Source organism: Hyposmocoma kahamanoa, unplaced genomic scaffold (genome assembly GCF_003589595.1).
Source record: "Hyposmocoma kahamanoa isolate Upper Pololo Valley unplaced genomic scaffold, ASM358959v1 202, whole genome shotgun sequence".
NCBI classification, from domain to species: domain Eukaryota; kingdom Metazoa; phylum Arthropoda; class Insecta; order Lepidoptera; family Cosmopterigidae; genus Hyposmocoma; species Hyposmocoma kahamanoa.
The window spans coordinates 10656251-10678857 of NW_020653726.1; the positions used below are offsets into that span (position 1 = coordinate 10656251).

Sequence of the window (22607 nt, forward strand, 5' to 3'; positions counted from 1 at the left end):
TAACAAAAAACTTATGACCATTCAAAATTACTAATTTAATATTAATTAATAGTTTAATATTAGCTAGTGCACTCTTAAATAATCACAACATACCGAAAAACTGATTAAACTTACAAAATTACCATGTAATGGACGCTACGCCACGGAGCTATTAGAATGAATGATTGATAGACTCATTGATCCGTTAACCCTTTGACTCGTTGATCGGTTGCTTGACTTTTAGGTTCGATCGAACGAATGCTCTATCGAACAAATATTCGACCCAAACGAAGAGTGAGAAGGTGAACCGTGTCGTGAGTGGGGACTTCACGTGAGAGTGAACGAGACAACAATAATATTGTGAATTGTTGAATCTCTAAAATTATAATGATAAAATCGCATATTGCGCGCATGACCCATGAAACTCTAAAATGATCGAGTTATATATATAAGCTAGTAACCGGGTTATCGGGTCACAGGTGTTGTTCGAATCATTTTGATTCGATCGTACACGATCGATACACATCTAACTATAATACTTATTATTAGTTCTGTGTACGAAACTTTTATGAAATTTTTCAGCTCAGCGGCGAGTACCATAGACGATAGAATTTTGATTCAGAACTAAATAGAGGGCCTTTCTGATATTGTTTCTGAAATTATAATTGACACATTAAGGTACAGGTGTAGAAAAATACATTTTCGATTCGATTAGATCACAGACAATAATGGAATCTAACTGCTCGGGCCTTCCTTTCTCTTTTAACAATCTAACATACCTATCATCAAAAAGTTTGTTTTAATTGCATTTTGTGCGGGGTTTCAATTTTTCCTGGCTCGAAAGCCGACCTGCAACCCCGCGAAAGAGGCCCAAGAAGTTGGTTAGGTTAGTTGCCTCAGCCCTAAGAGTCCGTAGACCGTTTAGGACCGAGCCGGCCAAGAGCAACCGTTGTTAGTTACCGGTCCATTATATAAAAATCAAGTGAACACTTTGATAGCGCGTTTCAGAGTACTAGTAACGCCATCTAGCGGAGTTGTAGCTTTTTAAATTACATTGTGTAAAAACATCCGTTAAATCTTTGGCCATGAGAGTGTCGCAGCAGGTACCAAGTAGCTTACCAAGTAAGGGTAACGCAACAAAGAACCGGACGTTTGACTGCCGATTGTTAAATATTAGAGTCCTTCGTAACATAACTTAGATATATGTATAATAACACATTCACCAGGAAAGGGTAAGTTTGACTGACGATTGCGAAATGTTGTAGTTCTTGATTACATAACTTAAAAATCTTATTTTATTCCTAGTACTTACAGTGTAAATGGAAACAATTGACGTACAGGTAAATGTTCTATATTGTTTCATATTATGTTCCTTTATACCTACATGTTTCATAAGAAGGGAAGTCATTGTCGAGAGTCTTGCCATGGCTTCCTATGGTCAGTGCAGACAGGACGGGTTTGCGGTTTGCAATGCGATATCTACAAAAATCCTACCTGTTTCTTTTATACATTTTTTTGGGATTGAAAGAAAACAAAATATGTGTGCGTAGATAGGTACATACATACAGCTAATCTTGTTTAAAATGAACGGTTTTTTCATTGACTTACAATTATATGGACGTCGGGTCGGCGCTAAAAAGTGTTCGAACTTATAGGGCGTTAAAATCGTATACAGAGCGTCATTCACGCTTTAGTCTTCGTTTGTTCGACTGACAGCGAAGCAAGCAAAATTAGACAGTACTGCGATGACATTACAATTTAAATTCAACGTTTTAGCTTTTTCATATTCCTTTACATGTCACTACGTTTAAATAGGTTGACTTGGGACATTTTTTTCATGGTTTTTGTATTAGACCCGTCGTCCATTTATTTGTAAGTCAATGGGTTTTTTATTAAAATATTCCAACATACATTTCCTTACTTAAAAAATTTAAGAAAATTATTCAAATATGGAACAAGCAAAAGCGGCATCGTTCCGTTGCTTTCATGCCAAATCCCCGAAGATTTGGTTCCTGCAACGGAAATTTGTTTTGTTATCAAATTCGTGAGAAGTGGCTACGCATTTAGCCCGCTGTCTCCAAACGTGGAAATTAAAATTATTCGATATACAAAATCATGACATTATTCGTTTAAAAAACAGATATACAAAAACAGGGTACCTGTGTAACTTATTTTAGTTTTTTATACTATTTTAGACATGAAGCTAAAATAAAATAACAATTATAAATTAGAAATTCTACTATTGTACACGTACCACAGGTACATAGAGAAGTAAACAAATTAGAATATTAAACAATTTGTGAGTAAATCACATCAAGTAACTGGTGCAATCCAATATTAAGACTGTAGATACTAACGATATCTATACTTGGTATCGAGATGGGTTGCAGTTTCAGAGATCCGGAGTATCGGTGATCCGGGACACGGTCGGTGAAACTTCACCGACGCTAAGCAAATATTCCGGCTCTCTGTATTCCCTTCCTCATCTTGGCTGTTTGCACTGATATAACTCTTTTAGAAACTCTTCTATAAAAGCAGCTTTGCGGTATTTACCTCCACAATTGCCAATATCGAAGTCAAAACACGTCTGGAAAATATCCCATATTGTATTGCTTAAATGTGATGCGGTTTGTAAAATGTCCGTGACAAAGAGACGTCGCTTCTGTGTATTCAACGAACCAAAGCTTTAAAATGTAACAAGCAGAGAAAGTTTGCCTATGAGAAACTGTTTTACCAAATTCTTTTTGAACCACCTCGCCCTCCACTTTCCTTGTATTTACTTAAATTTACTCTACAGTTACAATTTCCTGCAAACTGTTCGCATGTGAATAATATTCTTACATTGGTTAATACAGATTTGTGTTGTCGGCAAACATAACCAATAAGAACGGTTTGCAAACATGAGACTTATGTACATTTTGATTTCATGAAGCACCTCATAGTTTCAGCGCGGAGCGGTCAGGTACCGGCTTCTGTGTTCTGAATGTGTTATGAACCATGTTACGTCTTCTTTTTCTGTCCAATCCGGGTACAGTAATCCCATCTTTTTCGCCATCCGTCAAACTGGAATAGTGATCCCCTTTTTAAATTTCGAAGTATTGAATTTTTTTCTTTTTATATCTGTAACAGTTTTAACAAGTTATAATGCGTGGATATATTTTAATATGAAGTGTATTGAATACTACCACGATATTATTTTTTTGTGAAATTAATCCACTAGTTTGTTATAATTATTAATACAAAGATCGAACTCTTAGAAAATTACTTCGATCCGGCGATATTTGTTCGATATTTGTAATTATTTTAAGATAAAATGAATTCTTTTTCCTAACGAGTTTGTGTCTTATAAAGAAATCTTTTTACTTATAGCAAATGAGCAGTCTCGAAACATTTATTTATTTACTTAATGGAAATAAAAACATCTAAAAATATATATTAAATAAGAATACTGTTAAACGAGAGAGCATTATGAGCACCTGGAAAAAAGTGTAGATTTTTCTTTAGCATTCTTTTCTCCGAAGCTCTCTATAATGTCATTTCATTCTCTGAATGCTAAACGCAGTCGTAAATTGCGTTTATTTATACCGGAGAATATCTTGACTTGATTTATTCCCTTTTTGCGGTATTTAGCACTTCCACACCAGATGAAAATGTATACCTCGAAGAAAATGAGTGGAGAAAGTGCCAGATTTATGTTTTTTTTTTTAATAATTAAAAAGTATCATGAAAGAAATGGAAACATGGGAAAGTATAGGCACTTACAAATTATTTCAATGCACGCAATCTTAAAAAAATTCGAGCCAAAGAAGGTAATATGTCCACACTGTTTGCTATTGAAATTAAATACTATAACGAAACTTGTATTTACATTTGCTGATTGCAGGATTTCAGGGAACACGCAGAAATTGTTATTATTAAAATTTTAAAGAAACACAAAATATGCTTTACAAGCAAAACATCAAATTATCGAATTTGTAATTTCCCAGTAAAAGATTCTTCTTTATCTTATATATTTTAGGGATTATAAATATTGCTCATCAAAATTAGAATAATTATTCCTGTTAAAACAAAAACTCTATTATATTTATATACTTATAATAATAAGAAATAACACATATAAAAGAACTTTTTGAACTGTTTTAAACATAATTTTCTTGATATTTTTACTACCTATAAAATAAAAAGGGTGAAAATAGTCCTCTAGTTTTTTTTAATGTTTCATGGTTTATGTAAACGTAATTTGAAATTAAACATTTGGAACACACGTTGTAAACAGTCTGACTGTTTGTCAGTTTATATCAGCGTCATGACTAACAATACTCTATCATTTCTTTAAATTCGACTGCATGTTTTTTTTGTATATATGTTACGCGATATCTCCGCCATTTATGAACCGATTTTGATCATTCTTTTTTGTTGGAAAGAGGGTTCCTCAGAAGTGATCCCATTTAAATTTGAAGGAAATATTCGGCCTCTAAGGGTGGTAAACTAGGGGATTAATGACTTTTGAGGTCGGTTTTTTTAGTACTCGGTACTGAGGTTAGTGCGGTGCGGAGGTTAGTGGTAAATGCGGTGATTTAAAACGCTGCAATAACTTCTTATAATATTATTCACTGTAGATTGTTTTTCTTTTTGAAGTAAAACATTAAAAACTAGTCCACTACCTTACTATCTAAAAAACTGACGCTATAGCCATTTTTCCGGAGACGATTATTCCTCGTTTGTTTTTACTGTTCCTTCGTTTCAGGTGTGAAGTGATGGTACAAATGCAATCTATAAATGGCCATATAGCTGTGAAACATTACCAATCGCTACAGATCACAGATCAGTACAGATCTTTTTGAATCGTTTACAATGTCTGCTAACGCAACGCACTACAATCAAACGCGGTCTTTCTAATATCATTTTTTGGATTTTCTCCCCTGTTTATTCTTCTTCTTCTTCTTCTACTTTATTATTCATATGAAATGAGGCGACCATCCATGCCAGAAACAGTAAACAGTGAATGATTTGCATTTCACATGGTTGATACAAATTAAACTTACCACTATTTTTGGTAGATATATGTGATACTCTGTAAGGGCGTAGCAAAGTTACACTGATAATAAAATTTAATTGACCAGTTAGTTGAACAGTGCGATTTTCGTCCTGGCAGCTCGTACTGCTTGACTAAACTCTACGATTGCCCAGAATAAATAGATATAATCTGCTCGGCTTTGATATTGGGTCGATTGAGACTTTTCAAATGAAAATATTGTAGCTATGACAACATTTTTTGAATATTTACAATTTACTGAGACCTTTCTCCATTCCTACTAAACAAGGTATCGTCTTCAATCTTTAGATTATAAGGTTGCATACTTTCGAGTATGTTTACCATTTGTAACATATTGTAAAAAGTCTTATTATTAAATAAAACAACTATTATTCATTCATATTTCAACTAACGCAACGTACAACGTAAGCAATAAAAATAGACTACAGGCCCTGGAGTCAAATCATACTAATATTTGCAAATAATTATTAAATATAATAATAATTGCAAAACATAATTATTTTACTTTTTGTTACTTGATAAAATAAAATTATGATAAGATAAAATTGAAAATTCTTCTGAAGCCATGGTAACTACAACAATAATTTGTATTTTAAACATTATATCTACTATGGTGAGTGTCGCAAATGTAATACGATATTCGTCACACCATGAATAAAGTCCTCATGAAGGCTGGTGTTTCATCGCTATGAGCCATGGTTTCACGGCCCCTCAGCGGGTGATAATTCTCTTTGAAAAGCTTTTAAAACTGTTACCAACAAACTTTTGGCTTTCATTAATTACGTACTTAAAAATTTAAACGCGAGTTTTTGATAAGTCGTCGCAAACTGAACTCTCTAGGCGTAAATGTGTTGTGTAAACTGGAACAATTATTTTTCAGATATGCAGGCGCATAGAGCGTGACAACATCTTGTAGCAGCTACACATATCACTGTCATTGTGTAATACGTGCTGTTGTGATAACACAAACACATGTTCTATGTACATCGTACAATTCTATGTTATATGTACATAGTACATAAAAACGAACACAAACGACGGAACGAACACGTCACACGTTGATAAGCGATACGTCTGTTCATAACAGTTGCAGTGTCGCTTTGAGCTTTAAATCGCAAAGATTTGAGACATAGGTTGACAAGCTCCGTACGCCTGTAATTTCACCAGCACCCTTCCTTACTTTTCAAAACAGAAGCGCAGTAATGCTCACATTACTGCTTGGCGACTGAAATAGGTAATGTGGCAGTACTTCCATGGACGAACTCTTTCAGAACTCTAATGCTACAAAAGCTAACTAGGCTAAACAGCTTCGTCGCCATCTTATTTACATACCGGGTGTCATTGAATCTCACAATTCATGATGTTTAAATTGTGTTCTCCGTTTCACATTTGGTTTTTGTACGCGTTACAAAAAAAAATAGTTATATTATGTCCTGGTGCCTGAAATATATCCATTGTACGAGGAGCAAGTTTATTTGCCGGCGGGTGTGTTACAGCGTCGATGATTAAGCCGCGGTTTGATTACGCAGCGTGTTCGCAACCCTTTCAGCACTACAAAGCGCCAATGACCAATAAATTCAATATGGTGTATGTATACTCGCTCTTCGGTCGTTATCTAAAATATTACTACGTCGAATATTGCTACTTATTAATAATAGAAAATTCTTGTAAATATCTGACATTGGTACGTATCTCAAATTCAAACTCTACTAATATATGTTTATTTGTAAGGTAAGCAATTTACACTTGATTAAAGTCTTCAGTTCAGTTCTTTCCTAAGGCAGATTCCCGACAAAGTAAGCAAATAAGTAAGAAACTCTAGGGTTTGCTCTTTGTAAATAAACATTTGTCCACATTTATATATATTTATTTCAAATATCAGATCAAGACAACCTGCAAGACCTAAGTGGGTCATTACCATGGACTTATGTTATCCAAATACGAAAAAGCCTAAAGTTATTAAATATAACCTTCAGTATACATTTTTTGTTTCACTATTGTTTTAAAACTCGTAATGGCAAATTTTGAATATCAACCGAAATCTTATTATCACAACAAATTACTTAATTTATAAGCGTATACATACTCGTATTAATAAATTGATTTGTTTTGACTTTGTGAAGACGTGTGAATTGTGAGTTTCGATACCTTACTTATTTGTGGACCCCATTATAATAATAAAAAAAAAACAAAAATTCTTCATTTCGTTTCAAATATAAACAGAATTATATACAAGGTTGAGACCTTATTTTAAGTACGAAAATACTTGTGTCAGGAGGTCTTTATAGTTTGCAATTTAGTATCTAAAGTTATATCTAAAATCACAACTGCACCTAAGAGGTTCATTTTTTCTTTTCTAACTATGGTGTTTGCAGTCGTATGTCTAACATTGGGTAATGTAATTATTTCTCATTAAATTTATTAACTACAAACTTTTCTACTATGTAAGAAATAGCATTATTCACATCGTGATATGAACTATCAGTGCCTTTTAACTTCAAATAATAGGGAAGTATCGTCAACAAACCATGCTATTTCATATTTTATACCCTCCATGAGGTTAGGTAAATCATTAATATAAACTAAAAATAGAAATAAACCTAGAATTGAACCTTGAGGGACGCTCATGCTTATTGCAGACTCTGATAATCTTATATCGTTAACATCGACTCTCGTCACCCTATCACTCAAATACAATTTAAGAAAGTCGAAGTTACGGCCCGCCACACCATAATGACGAAGTTTCCTGACCAGAGTAACATAGTGTACACTATCAAATGCCTTGGAATGATCACAGAATACGTGTGACTCTTCCAATGCATCAAAAATATATTATGTTTCATCAACTCAAGACCAGCGATCCCGACATTAAGACATTTAGTTTACGAGAGACATAGAGAGTGAGAGTTAGTAGTTCTGAAATTGATGGAGTCTAAATTACTACCAGATTTAAAAAGAGAAATAACTTTGTATTGCTTCACGACGTCAAGAAACACACCATAATCGACACATTTGTCAAAAACACATACTGAATAAGACGCAATACAATCAACTATAGAATAATAATTACTTTGATATAAAGACCGTAGAATTTTTTAATTTCTGTGGATTTAAAGGTTTTAATAATATATATTATTAAAAATATATAGAATATATTTTGAAAGTACATGGCGGGACCTAAATTGGTAGGACTGACGCCATTATTTTCTTTTAGTAGGGATTCACCGTGGGGGACGAATTGAATGATTTGGTGATCGAAATTGGAATGTCAGTAAAAAATTTTAGAATATTTCAGCAACTTCTGCGTCTGTTTTTCAATTTGCAAACTAAGTAAGTAAGTACTTTTATTTAAACATTTATTTAAAATAATTACAATTTTAACGAAACTACTGATTGGTGTATCGTTCGGAATCGCATTTTTACGATGGTTTTCGTTTTGCTTTCCAATGCCTATAAAATTGCAATAGCGACGGAACAATAACAAATTTTGATTTGCATACTTGGCAGTTGAACTGTACAAGTTATAAACGGCGAAATCAAATTACAGTTGGCGTAGTTATGTTTCCGCGGTACACAGTGTTTGACGAGTTGATGAGGCAAATCTAATCATTCTCGGATTGCAAGCTCCGTCGACGTGGCGCGTGTGACCCGTGCAATACTCGTACACCGGCGGAAATTGTGAGGTTAAAACCATCTCCGGCATTCAATCAATGCAACTATACAAACTGTATCATGCCGACTGATTTGTGCGCTGTTTTAATGGCGAGCATTAAATCGAAACTTTCTTCTGAACTCGAAGAGTAACATACCAATAATATTTTTATTTTCCTTTATTGGAAGTTAGGGTCCCATTGGAAAAAAATAGTTCTGTAGCGCGACTTAGGTGAGCTGGTGGGGGTGTGTAGAAATTGAGACGCAGACGGAAAGTGCGCAAGGCGTATATTAGATATAAGACAAAACAAAAAGGCTAGGCCGAAGCTTAAGTAAGATAGCAGGTTAGCAGGGGAGTAAGGACCAAAACGTCTCAATAACTTGAGTGCCGTTCAGTGCCACACAGTTGCTGTAGCGGTAGAAAGTATTTATGGTGAGCATCCACAATACTTTTTTTATGAAAGATATTTTGCAGTTGGCCGCTGATGGCTTTGACTGCGCCACCGGAGAAAAGGGCGAGCTGAAGGCTCATAACCCCTAAAATAAACTTAAAGCTAAGTAGCGGGCCTGAGGGCGCCCAAGTGGGCACGGACCTCGGTCAGGGCGCTACTGGAGACTTCCGCCAGAAGGGCGTGCTGTAGAAGAGAATCTACCAGTGTACGTGCTAAAATGAGGGGCTCTACGACCTCGCCGGCGAGGATGGTTGGTGCTTGAGGGACGGGACTGACTAGCGATCTGGTTGGCCTTCAAAGTGGCGAGAGTGATAAGGTCGTCAGAGTCGTTGAGGACTTCCCTTGGCCGACGGATCCTGTTTACGCGGTGGAGTTGTTCCCTGAGGGGGTCCTAAGAGGATGCAGCCACCACGAGGGGCTTGGTGTGGTGAGGAGCAGAGTCGAGGTATTTCCTCGATGCCTGTTTCATGAATTGGGCTTTTGTGGGGAGCCGTAAATCTATGTAGAGGTTAGCGTTGCGCAGGTACCACGGGGCACCCGTCGCGTTGCGCATGAATCTATTTTGGAGAGCCTGCACGAGGTGTTTTGCCTGAGTGAATGCGACGCTGGCGTACGTCATGATTGGGCGGATGCTGGTCGTGTACAATCTCACCTTATTGCGAAGGGAGAGTTTGCTATGCTTGTTGAAAAGCATAGCAAGGCATTAGGCGGTCAAAGAGCGAGATCGAGGTGAGGTTTTGTACCCTACGACTGGATAGGTTACTTCGCATGAAGAATACCGCCGCGCTTTTGTCGGGATTGACTTCGATTCTCCATGTGCGAAACCACTCGCCTAGGCGTGTGGTGGCAGATTGGAGAGCCGCGGAAACTAACTTGGAGCTGCGCGCCGAATAATAGAGCGCAGTGTCGTCGGCAAAAAGGGCGAGATTTATTGCCTGATACTTCGGGATATCGTAAGTGTACAGGGAGAATAGGAGGGGTGAGAGGACAGAGCCTTGCGGAACTCCAGCTCTTACGGGGTGAGGGGAGGAGAGTGCGCCCTCAACTCGGTAGCGGAAAGAGCAGTTCGACAAGAAGTCTCGAATGATGTGCACGAGACGATCAGGCACGCCGAGATTGTACAGCTTGTAAAGTAAGCCGTTGTGCCAGACTTTGTCGAAAGCTTTTGCCTCATCGAAGAAGAGGGCGCCGGTGGGCATGAAGCGGGGGCGATCGAAACCTTCGGAGATATGTTCCACTATCCGGTGCACTTGCTGGACGCATTAGTGCCTAGCTCTAAAACCAAACTGTTCGTCGGGGAGGAAATTGTGAGACATGACGTAGTCTCTGAGGCGGGCGTAGAGGATGCGCTCATAGAGTTTGCCCATGGTATTAAGTAGGGAGATGGGACGGTAACTGGAGGGTTCAGATGGAGGTTTCCCGGGCTTGTGAATACCGATGACCACCGCCTCTTTCCACTTTTGCGGAAAGATGCAGTTGGTCTTTGCGGCGTTAAAAATTGCAGTCAGGAGACAGATGAGGGGTGCAGAAAGCTGTTTATGCACCTTGTTGGAGATACCGTTAGGGCCTGGGGCTTTGCGGGGCTTAAGGTCCTTTATGAGCGATTCTACTTCCTTTGAGGTGACCGGGGGGAGAGGAGGGTCGAAGGGCGGGAGGGTTGCTCTGAGTTGGACCTCGGAGTCCACCTGGAGGAGGTGGGTCGGGTCGACCGGCTCTAGACTGGGGGAGCACTGGGCTTCGAGGCTGTCGGCCAGGCATTCGGCATTTTCCTTGTCGTCAAACGCTGGGGTGTGGTTGGGTCGGTTAAGGGGGGGCAACTGTGCCGGACTTGAGTCACAACGAACGGGTTAGTTGCCAGAAGGCTTGGTGAGTGGGCTCGAGCCCTTCTAGGAGCTTTTCCCATCGACTTTGACGTACCTCGTCCATACGCGTCTTTACGTCCCTCTATAAAGCCCGCAGGAAACGACGGTTTTAGTCGGTGAGGTAAAAGTCGTAAGCACGAGTGGCTGCGTTCTTTTCCGTTAGAAGGGCACGCACATCCTCCGGTAGGTTCCAGCGACAGTCGTCTGTCGCCGGTGCCGGCCGGGAGCTGTTACAAACGGCGGTTTGTATGTGTTCCTCTAGACGGTCAATAGCACAGTTGGCGTCTACGACTGAAGAAATCTCGTCTGGAATCTGAACTAGGTGTTCAGACTCGAGGGAATCGAGGTCATGACTCAACTTCCCCCAGTCCAACACTGATTTAACGGGGGCGCAAGGGTCACGGGGGGCTATGTCCGAACGAGGGGAGAGGTGAAGGAGGACACGGCGGTGATCCGAAACTAAGTCATGAACGACCTGGATTGAGTCTAATCTAAGGTCTAATCTAATATTTTTGAATAAAGCTACGTCTACGATGTTGGGGCGGTAACTTACGTTATGCGGATAGTGGTGCAATTATATCGAAATGCATGGATTCGGATAGTATCATGAGCGTGTTACCGCGCGGGTTGGTGGTGTTACAATTCCATGCAGTATTTTTGGCGTTAAGGTCGCCAGTCAGAATTACAGAATCTCCTAGGGACAAGAGGGCTTGCAGATCTTCGCGAATTAGCGATTGGGAAGTATCAGAGAACAGGTAGGCCGAAATGAGGGTGACCGGTTGGAGGCCGGTGAAGTTGAACCGACATGCCTATGCCTCGATGTACGTTGTAGGGGATCCACATTACCAAACCTATCAGATGACTATTAGAGTTAACAAAACGATAGCGCGTTTCAGAGTGCAACTAATGCCATCTAGCGGTGGCGCGATGGAACTAATGGCGTGTTAAAGTTGTGGTTGTCACGATTCTCCATAATATCTTGATTTAAATATGCAGTTTACCATATATGTAATCGAAGCCACTTGTTTTTCTCTAAATTAACCTAATTGAAATTCAGCATGAAGCCGTGCATGACCATTTTTTTTTTTATTTAAATGTAAATGTGCATTTGACCTCCATCTCACCTGATGGTAAGTAACGGTGACGTCGACGATGGAGCATGCACATCTAAATAATGCCTATTCACTCTCGCCTTGAAAAGGTCCAAGTTATAACGTTCAGAGAACAAGTCTACAGGCAGGGAATTCCACTCCATAGCTTCCACATAAATGTGGAAGCGTAACGCTTCGTGCTACTCTTTGGAATATCCACAACATAGACGTGGAATCCAAGCCTACGCCTAGTCCCCCGATGATGGAAAGGAGAAAGCGGAATGAAATAGTGTAATTCCATCGCACACTCTCCGTGATATATCTTGTAAAATACCGATAAGCAGGCAACTTAACTGCTGTGTTCAAGGCTCTGCAGCTTCGCCTCTACTACTAATTCCGAGTCCTCTTGACACGCTTGTCAATTGAATCCAAGGTTCAAGGTTCAAGTTCAGGGTGGCAGTCAAGGTAAATCTGGAAAAATAGTTTCATTTCCTAAGCATGAAATTTGACAAGATTGGCATCGCCCCAATCGTAGACTGCCTTGAGTGTCAAATCCAAACGGCTAACCATAGACTCTCGACAAGACTGGATTTCCTCTCCACTGACCCTGTGGCATTGATCAAGTACCTATCTACAACTGTGCTGTCATCAGCATACCCAAAGGTACCTGGAATCAATATATCATTTATATGCAGCAGAAAGAGTGTTGCAGACAGTACGGAACCTTGAGGAATTCCGGCACTATCGCCCGATGTTCGGAAGAGTAGCCTTCAAAGACCACTCGAATGGAAGGTTCACACAAGAAATCCGAGATCCAATTCCAAAGAATCCGTACTGGCGATCACTGAGGAGGTTGTTGTCTTCAATGTACGAGAGGAGACGGTTGTTGAGTACACGTTCCATAGTCTTGCACAGGTTGCACGTTTGCAAGCTTCCACGACCTGGAAACTACACCAGTCTCAAGTGAGAGGCAATACATGCAAATAGCTCCACATAAAAAAATACACTATCAAAGCCGCAATAGTAAAATAAATAATCAGGAAAAAATAACAGGAGCACTAGTCTTAATCAGTTTAGAACAGATAACCTCATCGATGATGAGGCGAATGATTCGTTGTTCTATTTGGGTGGCCAAGCCTCGATTATGCAAATGACACGCGGCAGCTGGCACTGTCGCTTAATGATTGATTGCCGTTGCCACAACCGCACCCGCAGCCACCCCGACCATTGCAATCCACGATAAATAGCTCCACATAATTTATAATATTCACCTAATGTTCGCGTATAAACCTTCTACGTTCAAGAAAATCAGCTACGTGTGTGTGAACCATTTTTTGGCGCGACTTGTACGTAAAAGAATTCACTCAACTTTCTAATGTGTCCTATTATATTACTCTACAAAATATGTACGATTCTATTAAACACGGAGCTTTAATTTACAATTTTAAAATTATTAATAGGGATCATAATAGTCATACATTACATTCAGCGACAATATCGTCACGATGTTCGGAGTGAAGCATTCGACGAATGCAATCTGAGGCAGTCATAGCTCGTCACGCTAAATCAGACGGCACGCTGTACTCCATCCGCCACCTGTGACCAATTTGATAGATGTCTCCGTTATCAAACACGTCACGACTCCGACCGTGATTTTATTATCATCAAGCATCCATGTTTTCTATTAATGCATAATCATACAAAGTCTCTATCATACACAGTCGTTTTACGGCGAGCTTATTATGTAAGATGGGAATAATTAATAACACAAAATATAGACAAGAGATCATGTTCCCTGGGTACCAGTAACAAAGACTGCTTACTTTAGTAGCAGTAGAGCTTCTTGTGAAAGAGTTCGTCCCGGGAAATACTGTCACCTTACCTATTACTACCGCCAAGCAGTAATGCGAGCATTACTGTATTCCGATTTTGAAGGGTAATGGTGCTTGTCAACTTATGTCTCAGGGTGTCGGGCGCAGTGGCAGTGCCCCTCAGATTTTTGCAATTTAAAGCTCTGTTATGGACACGCGTATACCTTACCATCAGGCGCACGACTTGCTCGTCCCGTCACTTGATATTATATTTAAAAAAAGATCTACGGGACACACAGCAAATATTGCAAAGCTACATATTTATCTATCTTTTGCCTCGACGAAATTGGCACATATGCTTTCATTACTTACTACACTAATTGACAATAACTGAAATGTAAGTACTTTAGGTACTTTCTTTAAAAATGTAGGTACTCTCTCAGTCTCAAAGTCGTATTCTTATTATCTTTCAATTTCGACTCATTAACACCAACCGAGACGCGACATCAACCACTTACCTTTCTCGCTTGTATCCGTGCGTAGCTAATTTTTCCAACTTTTATCAAAACTCGGTAATTTTCGGCTTGCAATACATTCATTTTGGGCATATGAAATCGGAAAGGAATGTAGATGTGTTTCATTGAAGTGAAAAAGACAGATGCTTAGTATGTGGTATGTTGCCAGAGTCCAATTTGGAGTTTTATGTTTTGTTCAAAATAAATGCATAACAGAATGTCGTTCATCAGCATAATATTCAGGGAGTCAATGGGAAGTGTGCTATATAGACCATTCGCCACTACTGGGTCTATGTAGCCTTCCTAATATAGCGCGCATTAAGTTTCACCTATAACTACAGTAGGGTTATATTCTATACGTATATATTAAAATGTACGTCGTTAACAAAGCGTAACGTTTATCCTGGAAACGTATGAATGTGACTCGAATGCTGCCAAATGTACGAGATAACGAAAAATAGTCCGATATAACACGACCGCAATGAAATATAAAACCTTGTATCAATAAAACAAAGAGCGGGACGCGCTAGACCGTTACATTTTACGCCAGGACCGTTTTAATTATTATAGACATTACTCTTGTACGGTTGTATCAGTGGAGTGGTGGAGTTAGAGCGGAATTGCAAATGAAACTCGACATCGGCGAGCCGCGGCCGCACTTAATTAACTTCCTCGTCTATTGTTGGACTCCGACTGACTCGCGGCGACAAAGAACACTTTACTGCTCAATGTAGAGTACGGCAAATTGTCTCCTACGCTTGCAGCTCTTACATACCTACTTCATTATATTACCTGGCTACGTACATTTAATCACACATTAGGCTATACAGTCAGTCGGCCACATTATTATATTGTTTTGTACATTTTCAGCAAAGAATTATGACTGCTTGTATAACTCAAGTCGTGTCGAGTTATAGTGATATAACTAACAATCGACACTTTATTTTCATGTAAAATCTTCTACAGTGTAGGCTAAAATAAAATTATTTCTGTTTTGTTAATAATGTTACTAAAAAATTCGCAAAATTGATACAGGGATATGCTACCTGTTGTCATGCCCACAGTCGTCTAATTAGATCGCATGGCATTTTAAAAGACATTAGGAAAATGTGAGAATAATGGTGGACATTACAAACGAAATTATGAAAAAGTAGCTTAAACTCATCAAAAATCTCAAGTATATTACTTTCTATATTTATTCAATAGATCATTAACTTTCGTCATTACCACAAAAGCAAACCACCGCTAGTGGCATATTCTATCTGAGATTTTTTAAAAATGAATCTCCGTTGAAATCGTAACATTTTAGCGCACGGAAATCTAAAATGTTTTTTGTCTTGTTTCAGTGTCTGGCGGCGGCGGTCGGATGCAGTGACTGGTGAGATATCCACTTGACTTTGTTTCCTCTGAGAGCTTTCCACGCGAATACTTTGGCGCGTTGCCTTTTGGCTAATTAAAACAACTAGTAACGTTTGTACGGGAATTATGGCAGCCACCGACTTTAATCGTCTATTTGTTTATTCACTCTAACGCTTGGCGTAGAATGAACTATAAAAAAAAAGTACTAATCTAGAATATGTTGAACAATTTAAATATTTAGGTCTCATTATACAACGTAATTTTAGTTGGAAAATACATGTTAGTGAAGTGTGTATGAAATTAAATAAAATGCTTGGTAGGTTTTTTCACTTAAATTGTATATTGGATAAAAAAACATTGTATATGGTGTATTATGCGCTGGCAGACTTGCTAATAAGCTATGGATTAAATGTATATGGTCGGACCTTTGCTAGTTATCTTAAAGGAATCAGAAAGTTACAAATTAGTCTGATAAAACATTTAGTGTGCAAAAAAGTAATAGAAAAATGTAATCACACAGAGTACAATGACTTATTTAGTTAGTGTAGGGTCATGCCTATAGAAGTTAAGAGTAGGTATTTGATAGTGTTGGAAAATTACTATAACGATAATTATAAAGTTAGGCTTAAAAATAAGTACATGACAAAAAGAGTAAGGCAGGGTAAACTAGTGCAGTTTAAAGCAAATAATTATTATGGAAAAAGATGTACACGCTATATATTTTTGGAACTAAACCAAAAATATATAACGACATTGATTGGTTTAGAAATGATACAAAATTAAGTAAATATGCACTAAAACGTAAGTTAAAGGCGTACCTCTTAAAATAATCTTTATCTTTTATTTAATAAGTTAGTAGTTCAATTAATACTGTATAATGTTAAATATAGTAAAGTAGGTATTATTAAGTAAGAGTGCACATGTCGCCAACAAACTGCACAGCAGTTTGGCGACTTTTTGTAATAAGTAATACGTTGTAATTTTGAATAATAAATTTAAAAAAATTAAAAAAAATTGCGAGCAAATGAAGTATACGAGTAAATATACGTATAGGTCCTGAACAATATTCTGCCGTTTTCACGCACAAAAGCTCGCTCATAAAGCTATACTTTATATAATGCTATATAACAACTCGTAAAAGTTCTACATTTAAAGAAATTCTATCAAACAAATTAATATATTCCGCTTTCAAGGACATAATATTGAACTCCAAAACAGCTGGCGAATTTGGAATTAGCATACTGTAATATCTAGTTGCCCCGAATGAAATGTTGTTAGGTATTCTTTAATTCTTAAATTCGTATAAGAGTTTTGTTGATTTGACTTGATTTAATTTGCACAAATGTTTGATTTTGAATTCAATAAAGATGGATTCGGTCCTCAGTCTCGAATATTGACGACTCCCAAGAGTAAGGAGGCTTCTTTTAAAGAGCTTTTTAGTTTCAGAATGTCTACATATATGAAACATTCTCTCGATTTCTTCTAAGAAATTCTAATTATAAAATTATCGTGAATAGGCTATGTAATTCTTTCCAAAAGCCCTTTCGATTATGCATTCGAAGATGTGGTAAATATCGTGCGGTAATCTGGCTACTAAAACTACGTTTTGTGTCTTCCTCAAACAATCAATTAATGGGGAGAGGGGCACCCCTCCAATTACCTATTGTTAGTGGTGGTGCAGACGTACAAGGGGGCAATTTATACATGCCATTCATTCCATTACACAGAGATAAGGGTCTCGTGAATATCTGCGCTCAATTTGCCAGCTTTTTGCTTTGCCATTAGAAACGTTGAGATGAAACTCGACTTATATCCACGTGTAATTCAATCTGACCTTACATTGTAAATTCAACATTGTTTCCAGACAACAAATTATTACAGTACTATAAGAAAATACATGACACGTATCATAGTTGTTTTTGAAAACAGTTTACGTAAAATTCTAACTGGGAAGTGCGCTTATGCAAAAAATAAAATAACAGTACGTATTAGCAAATACAGTCGTTGTTGTCGCGTCAATACTAAACCAACCACAAACCACGAAAAGTTCAGTGCGCAATCGTAACCTACTTCGTTAAAGCGCTTGCAATGACAAAGTACATTGCAGCAAAACAAGCCTCATAAACACTAACTAATACCCCTGGAGCGTAGCTGAATCCGAACAAGCCCTAGTAATCGAGTTATTGATGCAGGGCAGCAGAAGGCAAGCTGGGGCGGCCGCACGCTGGCGGACTTAATCCGCTTTGCCTGCGACATCAGCAACTTTACCGATCGCTCTTCTAAATTCCCAAGTTTAAACTTGCATACGACGAAAGAGTAATAAGATCCGCATTCGCTTAACTTTCTTAAACCTTTAAAGCTCCAACTGTTAAATCTTATTCTGAATATCAATCACTTTGAGCTCCATTGTAGTAGCCGCAATACCTTGCAGACAGACAATCGCGCTTTATCACGTAGCTGCTTGACTCGTTAAGATACTGGAATGCTCCCACTCTTATGTTTCCTTTCTAAATTAAAATTGTTATTCTGACCGGTCTCTTTATCTTTATTTATTCGATAATCTAGTGATTTTCTATAAAATTTTTTTATAATATGAAGTGACAGGACGAACAAGTCGTACGCCTGATGATGATAAGGTATGCGCCTGTTTTAGAACGTTAAATCGCAAAGATTTGAGGGGCAATGTCACTGCGCCTGTTACCCTGAGAAAGTTGACAAGTCTCATGTGCCTGTAATTTCACCAGCACCCTGACCCTTTAAAACCAGAACACAGTAATGCTCACATTACTGCTTGGCGGCAGAAAAAGGTGAGGTGGCAGTATTTCTCTGGACGAACTCTTTCTGAGGAGCTCTACTGCTACTAAATATACTATATTTAAAACCCTTTGCTGTTTGAACTTATAGTAACAAAAAAAATATATCTATTTACATACTATTAAACTACTTTATATTAGGTACACTATATATTGGATATTAACCACTAGGTAGACATTTTTGCTTCGAGCTAAAAGCTCGTTTGTAAAATCATGACAAACAGATAAACAGACAGTAGTTCTTTATAAATAGGATCGTTTTCCGGCTCAGGCGGTCGGAGATGCCATGATAAATGAATCTTGAATGAGTTTTGTCGTTTACGCTACTCTTCTCTGGCTTTTCTCTCTATACGGAAATTTGACATCGTTTGTTAGGCAAGTCTCAACAACTTTTGCCTTGTTGACATTTTAAATGCAAACGTAGCGACAATGTTAAAATATTGTGAATTTACGTACTTCTTACAAATGCTATTGCATATAGTAATGATACTGTGACTGAAATGAAGTTTATAAAAGAATAACCCCACACCAATCCCATAGTAGGCTCTCTATCTATGTTATATAATTTGCAATGCATGCACGTAACTGCACAATTGAATTTAGTCCTGGGCAGTTTATAGTCAGTGTATTAAAGTACAGTAAGGCATATGATAAAGTTAGAGACAGCCTTGCAATGCTTCTAGCTAGTTGGTGCATTATTCAACTGCATTGTGCATTTCGAGCCTGGCTGAATCTACGTCGTAACGGTATTTCATGATCGCCGATTCATTACGCGATCGTGACAATAAGGATTGGCGTGCCTATTGAGTTTTTAGGACTTTCTGTTCAAACTCGCAATCTATAAACGCAAATATATATTAGATGCCTATTAAATACTAAATCCTTTGTACATAACGAGTACTTAAAAATCGTACAATATTTGTAACGTCGGCAAAACAATGCATGCAACGCCCTGAAAATTTATTTTTCTATTAGAAACTGGGCCATCTTGTGCCACATGAACAGAAATAGATTTGCTTTGTTATCACTGCGTACGTTAATGCTTTTGCTTTTGTACAAAAGAAACTCCCCGTTTGATCATGTCACTTTTTGTCACAGAAATGTGATTTGTGTTAGCGATAAAAGCTACGCGTGTTCACACGGTTCACTTTGTACGTATTCGTCGTTCAAAGTTCACCGTGAGCAAGATTTATTCTGTAACAAAGGTGGATCGATGACTGCACCGTTGGACCGCGTAAATTCACAATTTTGGCAATACAAGAAGAATACACATAATACAAATAAACATTATTATTTAGGTATAACTCTAAAGAATATACACAAAAACATACTACTTACATTGTTATACACACATACAACAATTTGGGTACCCAAAAAACATTGCTCCCATAACGGTTATTAGAGCATCCTTAATTCCGGGGTACACGGCATTGTCAACAAATCAGACAGTACGGATATGGAGAGAGGGGTATGAAACATTCATAGAGTACAGGAGGGAGAGTATAGGATTTTTCGGTGTGAAAGTCATTTCCCTGGAAACTTCCCCTGCGGCGCTCTCGATGCGCCCTTCCATCACTCATTCTGGTCACGTGATATAGCCAGCCATAAGAATGTATATATGAGTACACCCCACTACTACCTTATTAAAGCGCTATTGAGACATACTTCCTCTACGTTCGTTGTTAAGTTTTACTAACGCTTATAACTAGCAGCGTTACTGTAAGTGCTCTCTTATAAATCTGACCTTAGGCAGGGTTTGGTTACTAATACTAATCAATTGTAACTCATAAATATAGTTTTCAAACTGGACAATAAATGCAGTAACTAATAATGAAGATATTTTATTAAATACACGCTTTCTAAACAACTGAAGAGTGTTCAGATAACTTCATTCATCAAAGAAGACGAGTGAGCAGGACTTAATATTCGATTAGCAAAAAACACTTATGCTGGTTAATCCACCAAGTGCAATTTAGTTTATTTATGGGGGATTAATTCCGTAAGCTTATTCGGCTTCATTGGTTTGCCACCACCTGTGCACCATAACTATGTTAATCGTTTACCTTAAACTAACCTAGACAACCAAAATGGCTCGTATTTCAGAGACAGTGTTGAACTATTTAAATAACAGTCCTAAAAAATTTGCTAGAAATGGTAAATATACCCGTACCTACAGCTAAATATAATGCCAATACCAAGGCTAAATTAATCGATATTACAGTTACAACGACATTAAAATGTGCTTTACCATTAGGTAGGCTCCAAGGTCAATGTGGCGTATTTCAGTTTGTTAGAATAGAAGTAAGCCGAACCGAGAGTCCACATTCATTGCACTGCCCCATAAACAATACTTAAAAATTCATGTCAGCGCAATTGTTGACGTTCATTAACGAAAAAGGATGAGCGAGCGTCACCTTATTTGTTTCAGTAAAATACTTGTACAAAGTAGTATCGATTTTATTGTAACAAAAGTAACTCAAAACTCATCACATTTTCCGCTCTCTTTCTAAGTATAAACCTTATCTGTAGAAAACGCTCCCGTTGAAACAAAACATTACTTTAAAGTTTTTTAATAATAATGATACTTCGTCAAACCAGTAATTGTTCAATACACATATTTTCAAAATATATTTTTATTTGTTTGATAAAAAAGAGTCGCGGTAGCCTAGCCTTCGGCGAAAGAAAATATCGTGATCAAACCTATATCTCAAAGAAGGTGCACCATGCCTCTTTGCCAAACCTGACAATACTTCAATATTTATTAGAGTACAAGCTTAACAAACAACTTGTAGTTTATGTTTGAATTAAGACGTCATTCTTCCAGTCGTGGGTTAAGGCAAAGCAATAAGTGCCTACTGAGTTTATTCAGTAAACAGGAATAAGCCCGCGAAACTCATGCTGTGCATCCTATGGAGTCCATTAGTGTAACCATTACTTCATATACCTACAGCGTTGAACTGAAAGCTTACTTCTTTAAGCTATTTATACGTAATATGGATCTAAATTCATATCAATGATGTGCCATAAAGAATTTACATCTTCTATGCTGGGTTACGTTGCAACAGTTTTGCATTGTTGAAAATCCCTGAAATTCAGAAACTGTCGATGTCCTAAAATTACAACAATGCTACGTATGAGCATTACATTATAGCTCTCCGGTTTTGAAGGTTAAGTGTGCTGATGAAATTACAGATACATGGGACTTGTCGACTTTATGTCTCAACGTGGCGGGTGCAGTGGCAGTGTCTCTCAGATTTTTGCGATTTTAAGCTCTGAGTGGCATTGTAACTATTATATACGAGTAGGCGTGTCGTTTTCTACCAGACGTACGACTTGTTATCATAAAAAAACTTCCCGCCACTTGGTATCATAAAAAAAGACCTAAAAGCACGACGACAATATTATAAATTATTACCATTAAATAATTGTACTTGTAATATTCAACAACTACAGGAGTAGGTAGCTTATTGTATCACATGTTAATGAGGCAAGCTTTCTACGAACCGTGCTATCATGCTTCATAAGGCAGGAGTGACTATATCTATGTAAGAGAGTTGAGCTCACGCAGTGCGTCGTCGGAGTCCATTAGAGCGACTATTAGGAACCCCGGCACGCTCCCCTCTTGACGACCCTAAAAATTCATGTCAGCCCCGTAATTGACACACTATTGCCTTGTTAACCATCTACTGTAATAACCAGGTGGCACATTTCCGACTATCAATGAACCATCATCATCATCAACCCATTTATACGTCCCACTGCTCCTCTCAGGCGCAGGTTAGGCTATAGTACGCCACTCTGGCCCAATGCGATTTGAGGACTTCATACGTTGTACGAGTGTTGTTGACCTTCATCCACGTGCAAGTTTCATGACGATGGTTTCGTTCACCGAAAAGCTCATGGTAAATTTCAAATTTTAAATTAGATTTCGCACATAAATTCCGAGAAACTCGGAGGTGCGAGCCCGAATTTGAACCCACGGCCTTTGCGTGGTAGGTCAAACCATTAGGCTACTACA

The 22607-nt window shown here is 38.1% G+C and overlaps 1 protein-coding gene across 5 annotated transcripts in view; it reads left to right on the plus strand.

The window, feature by feature from the left end:
• The window catches only part of LOC113227055 (protein turtle-like), a 77912-nt gene that overhangs the window by 35889 nt on the left and 19416 nt on the right, over positions 1-22607 (plus strand). For all 5 annotated transcript variants that reach the window (XR_003310170.1, XM_026459924.1, XM_026459925.1 and 2 more), the window contains exon 2: positions 15764-15795. The gene's annotated coding sequence lies outside the window, so the exon portion shown is untranslated. The remainder of the gene's footprint in view (positions 1-15763; positions 15796-22607) is intronic.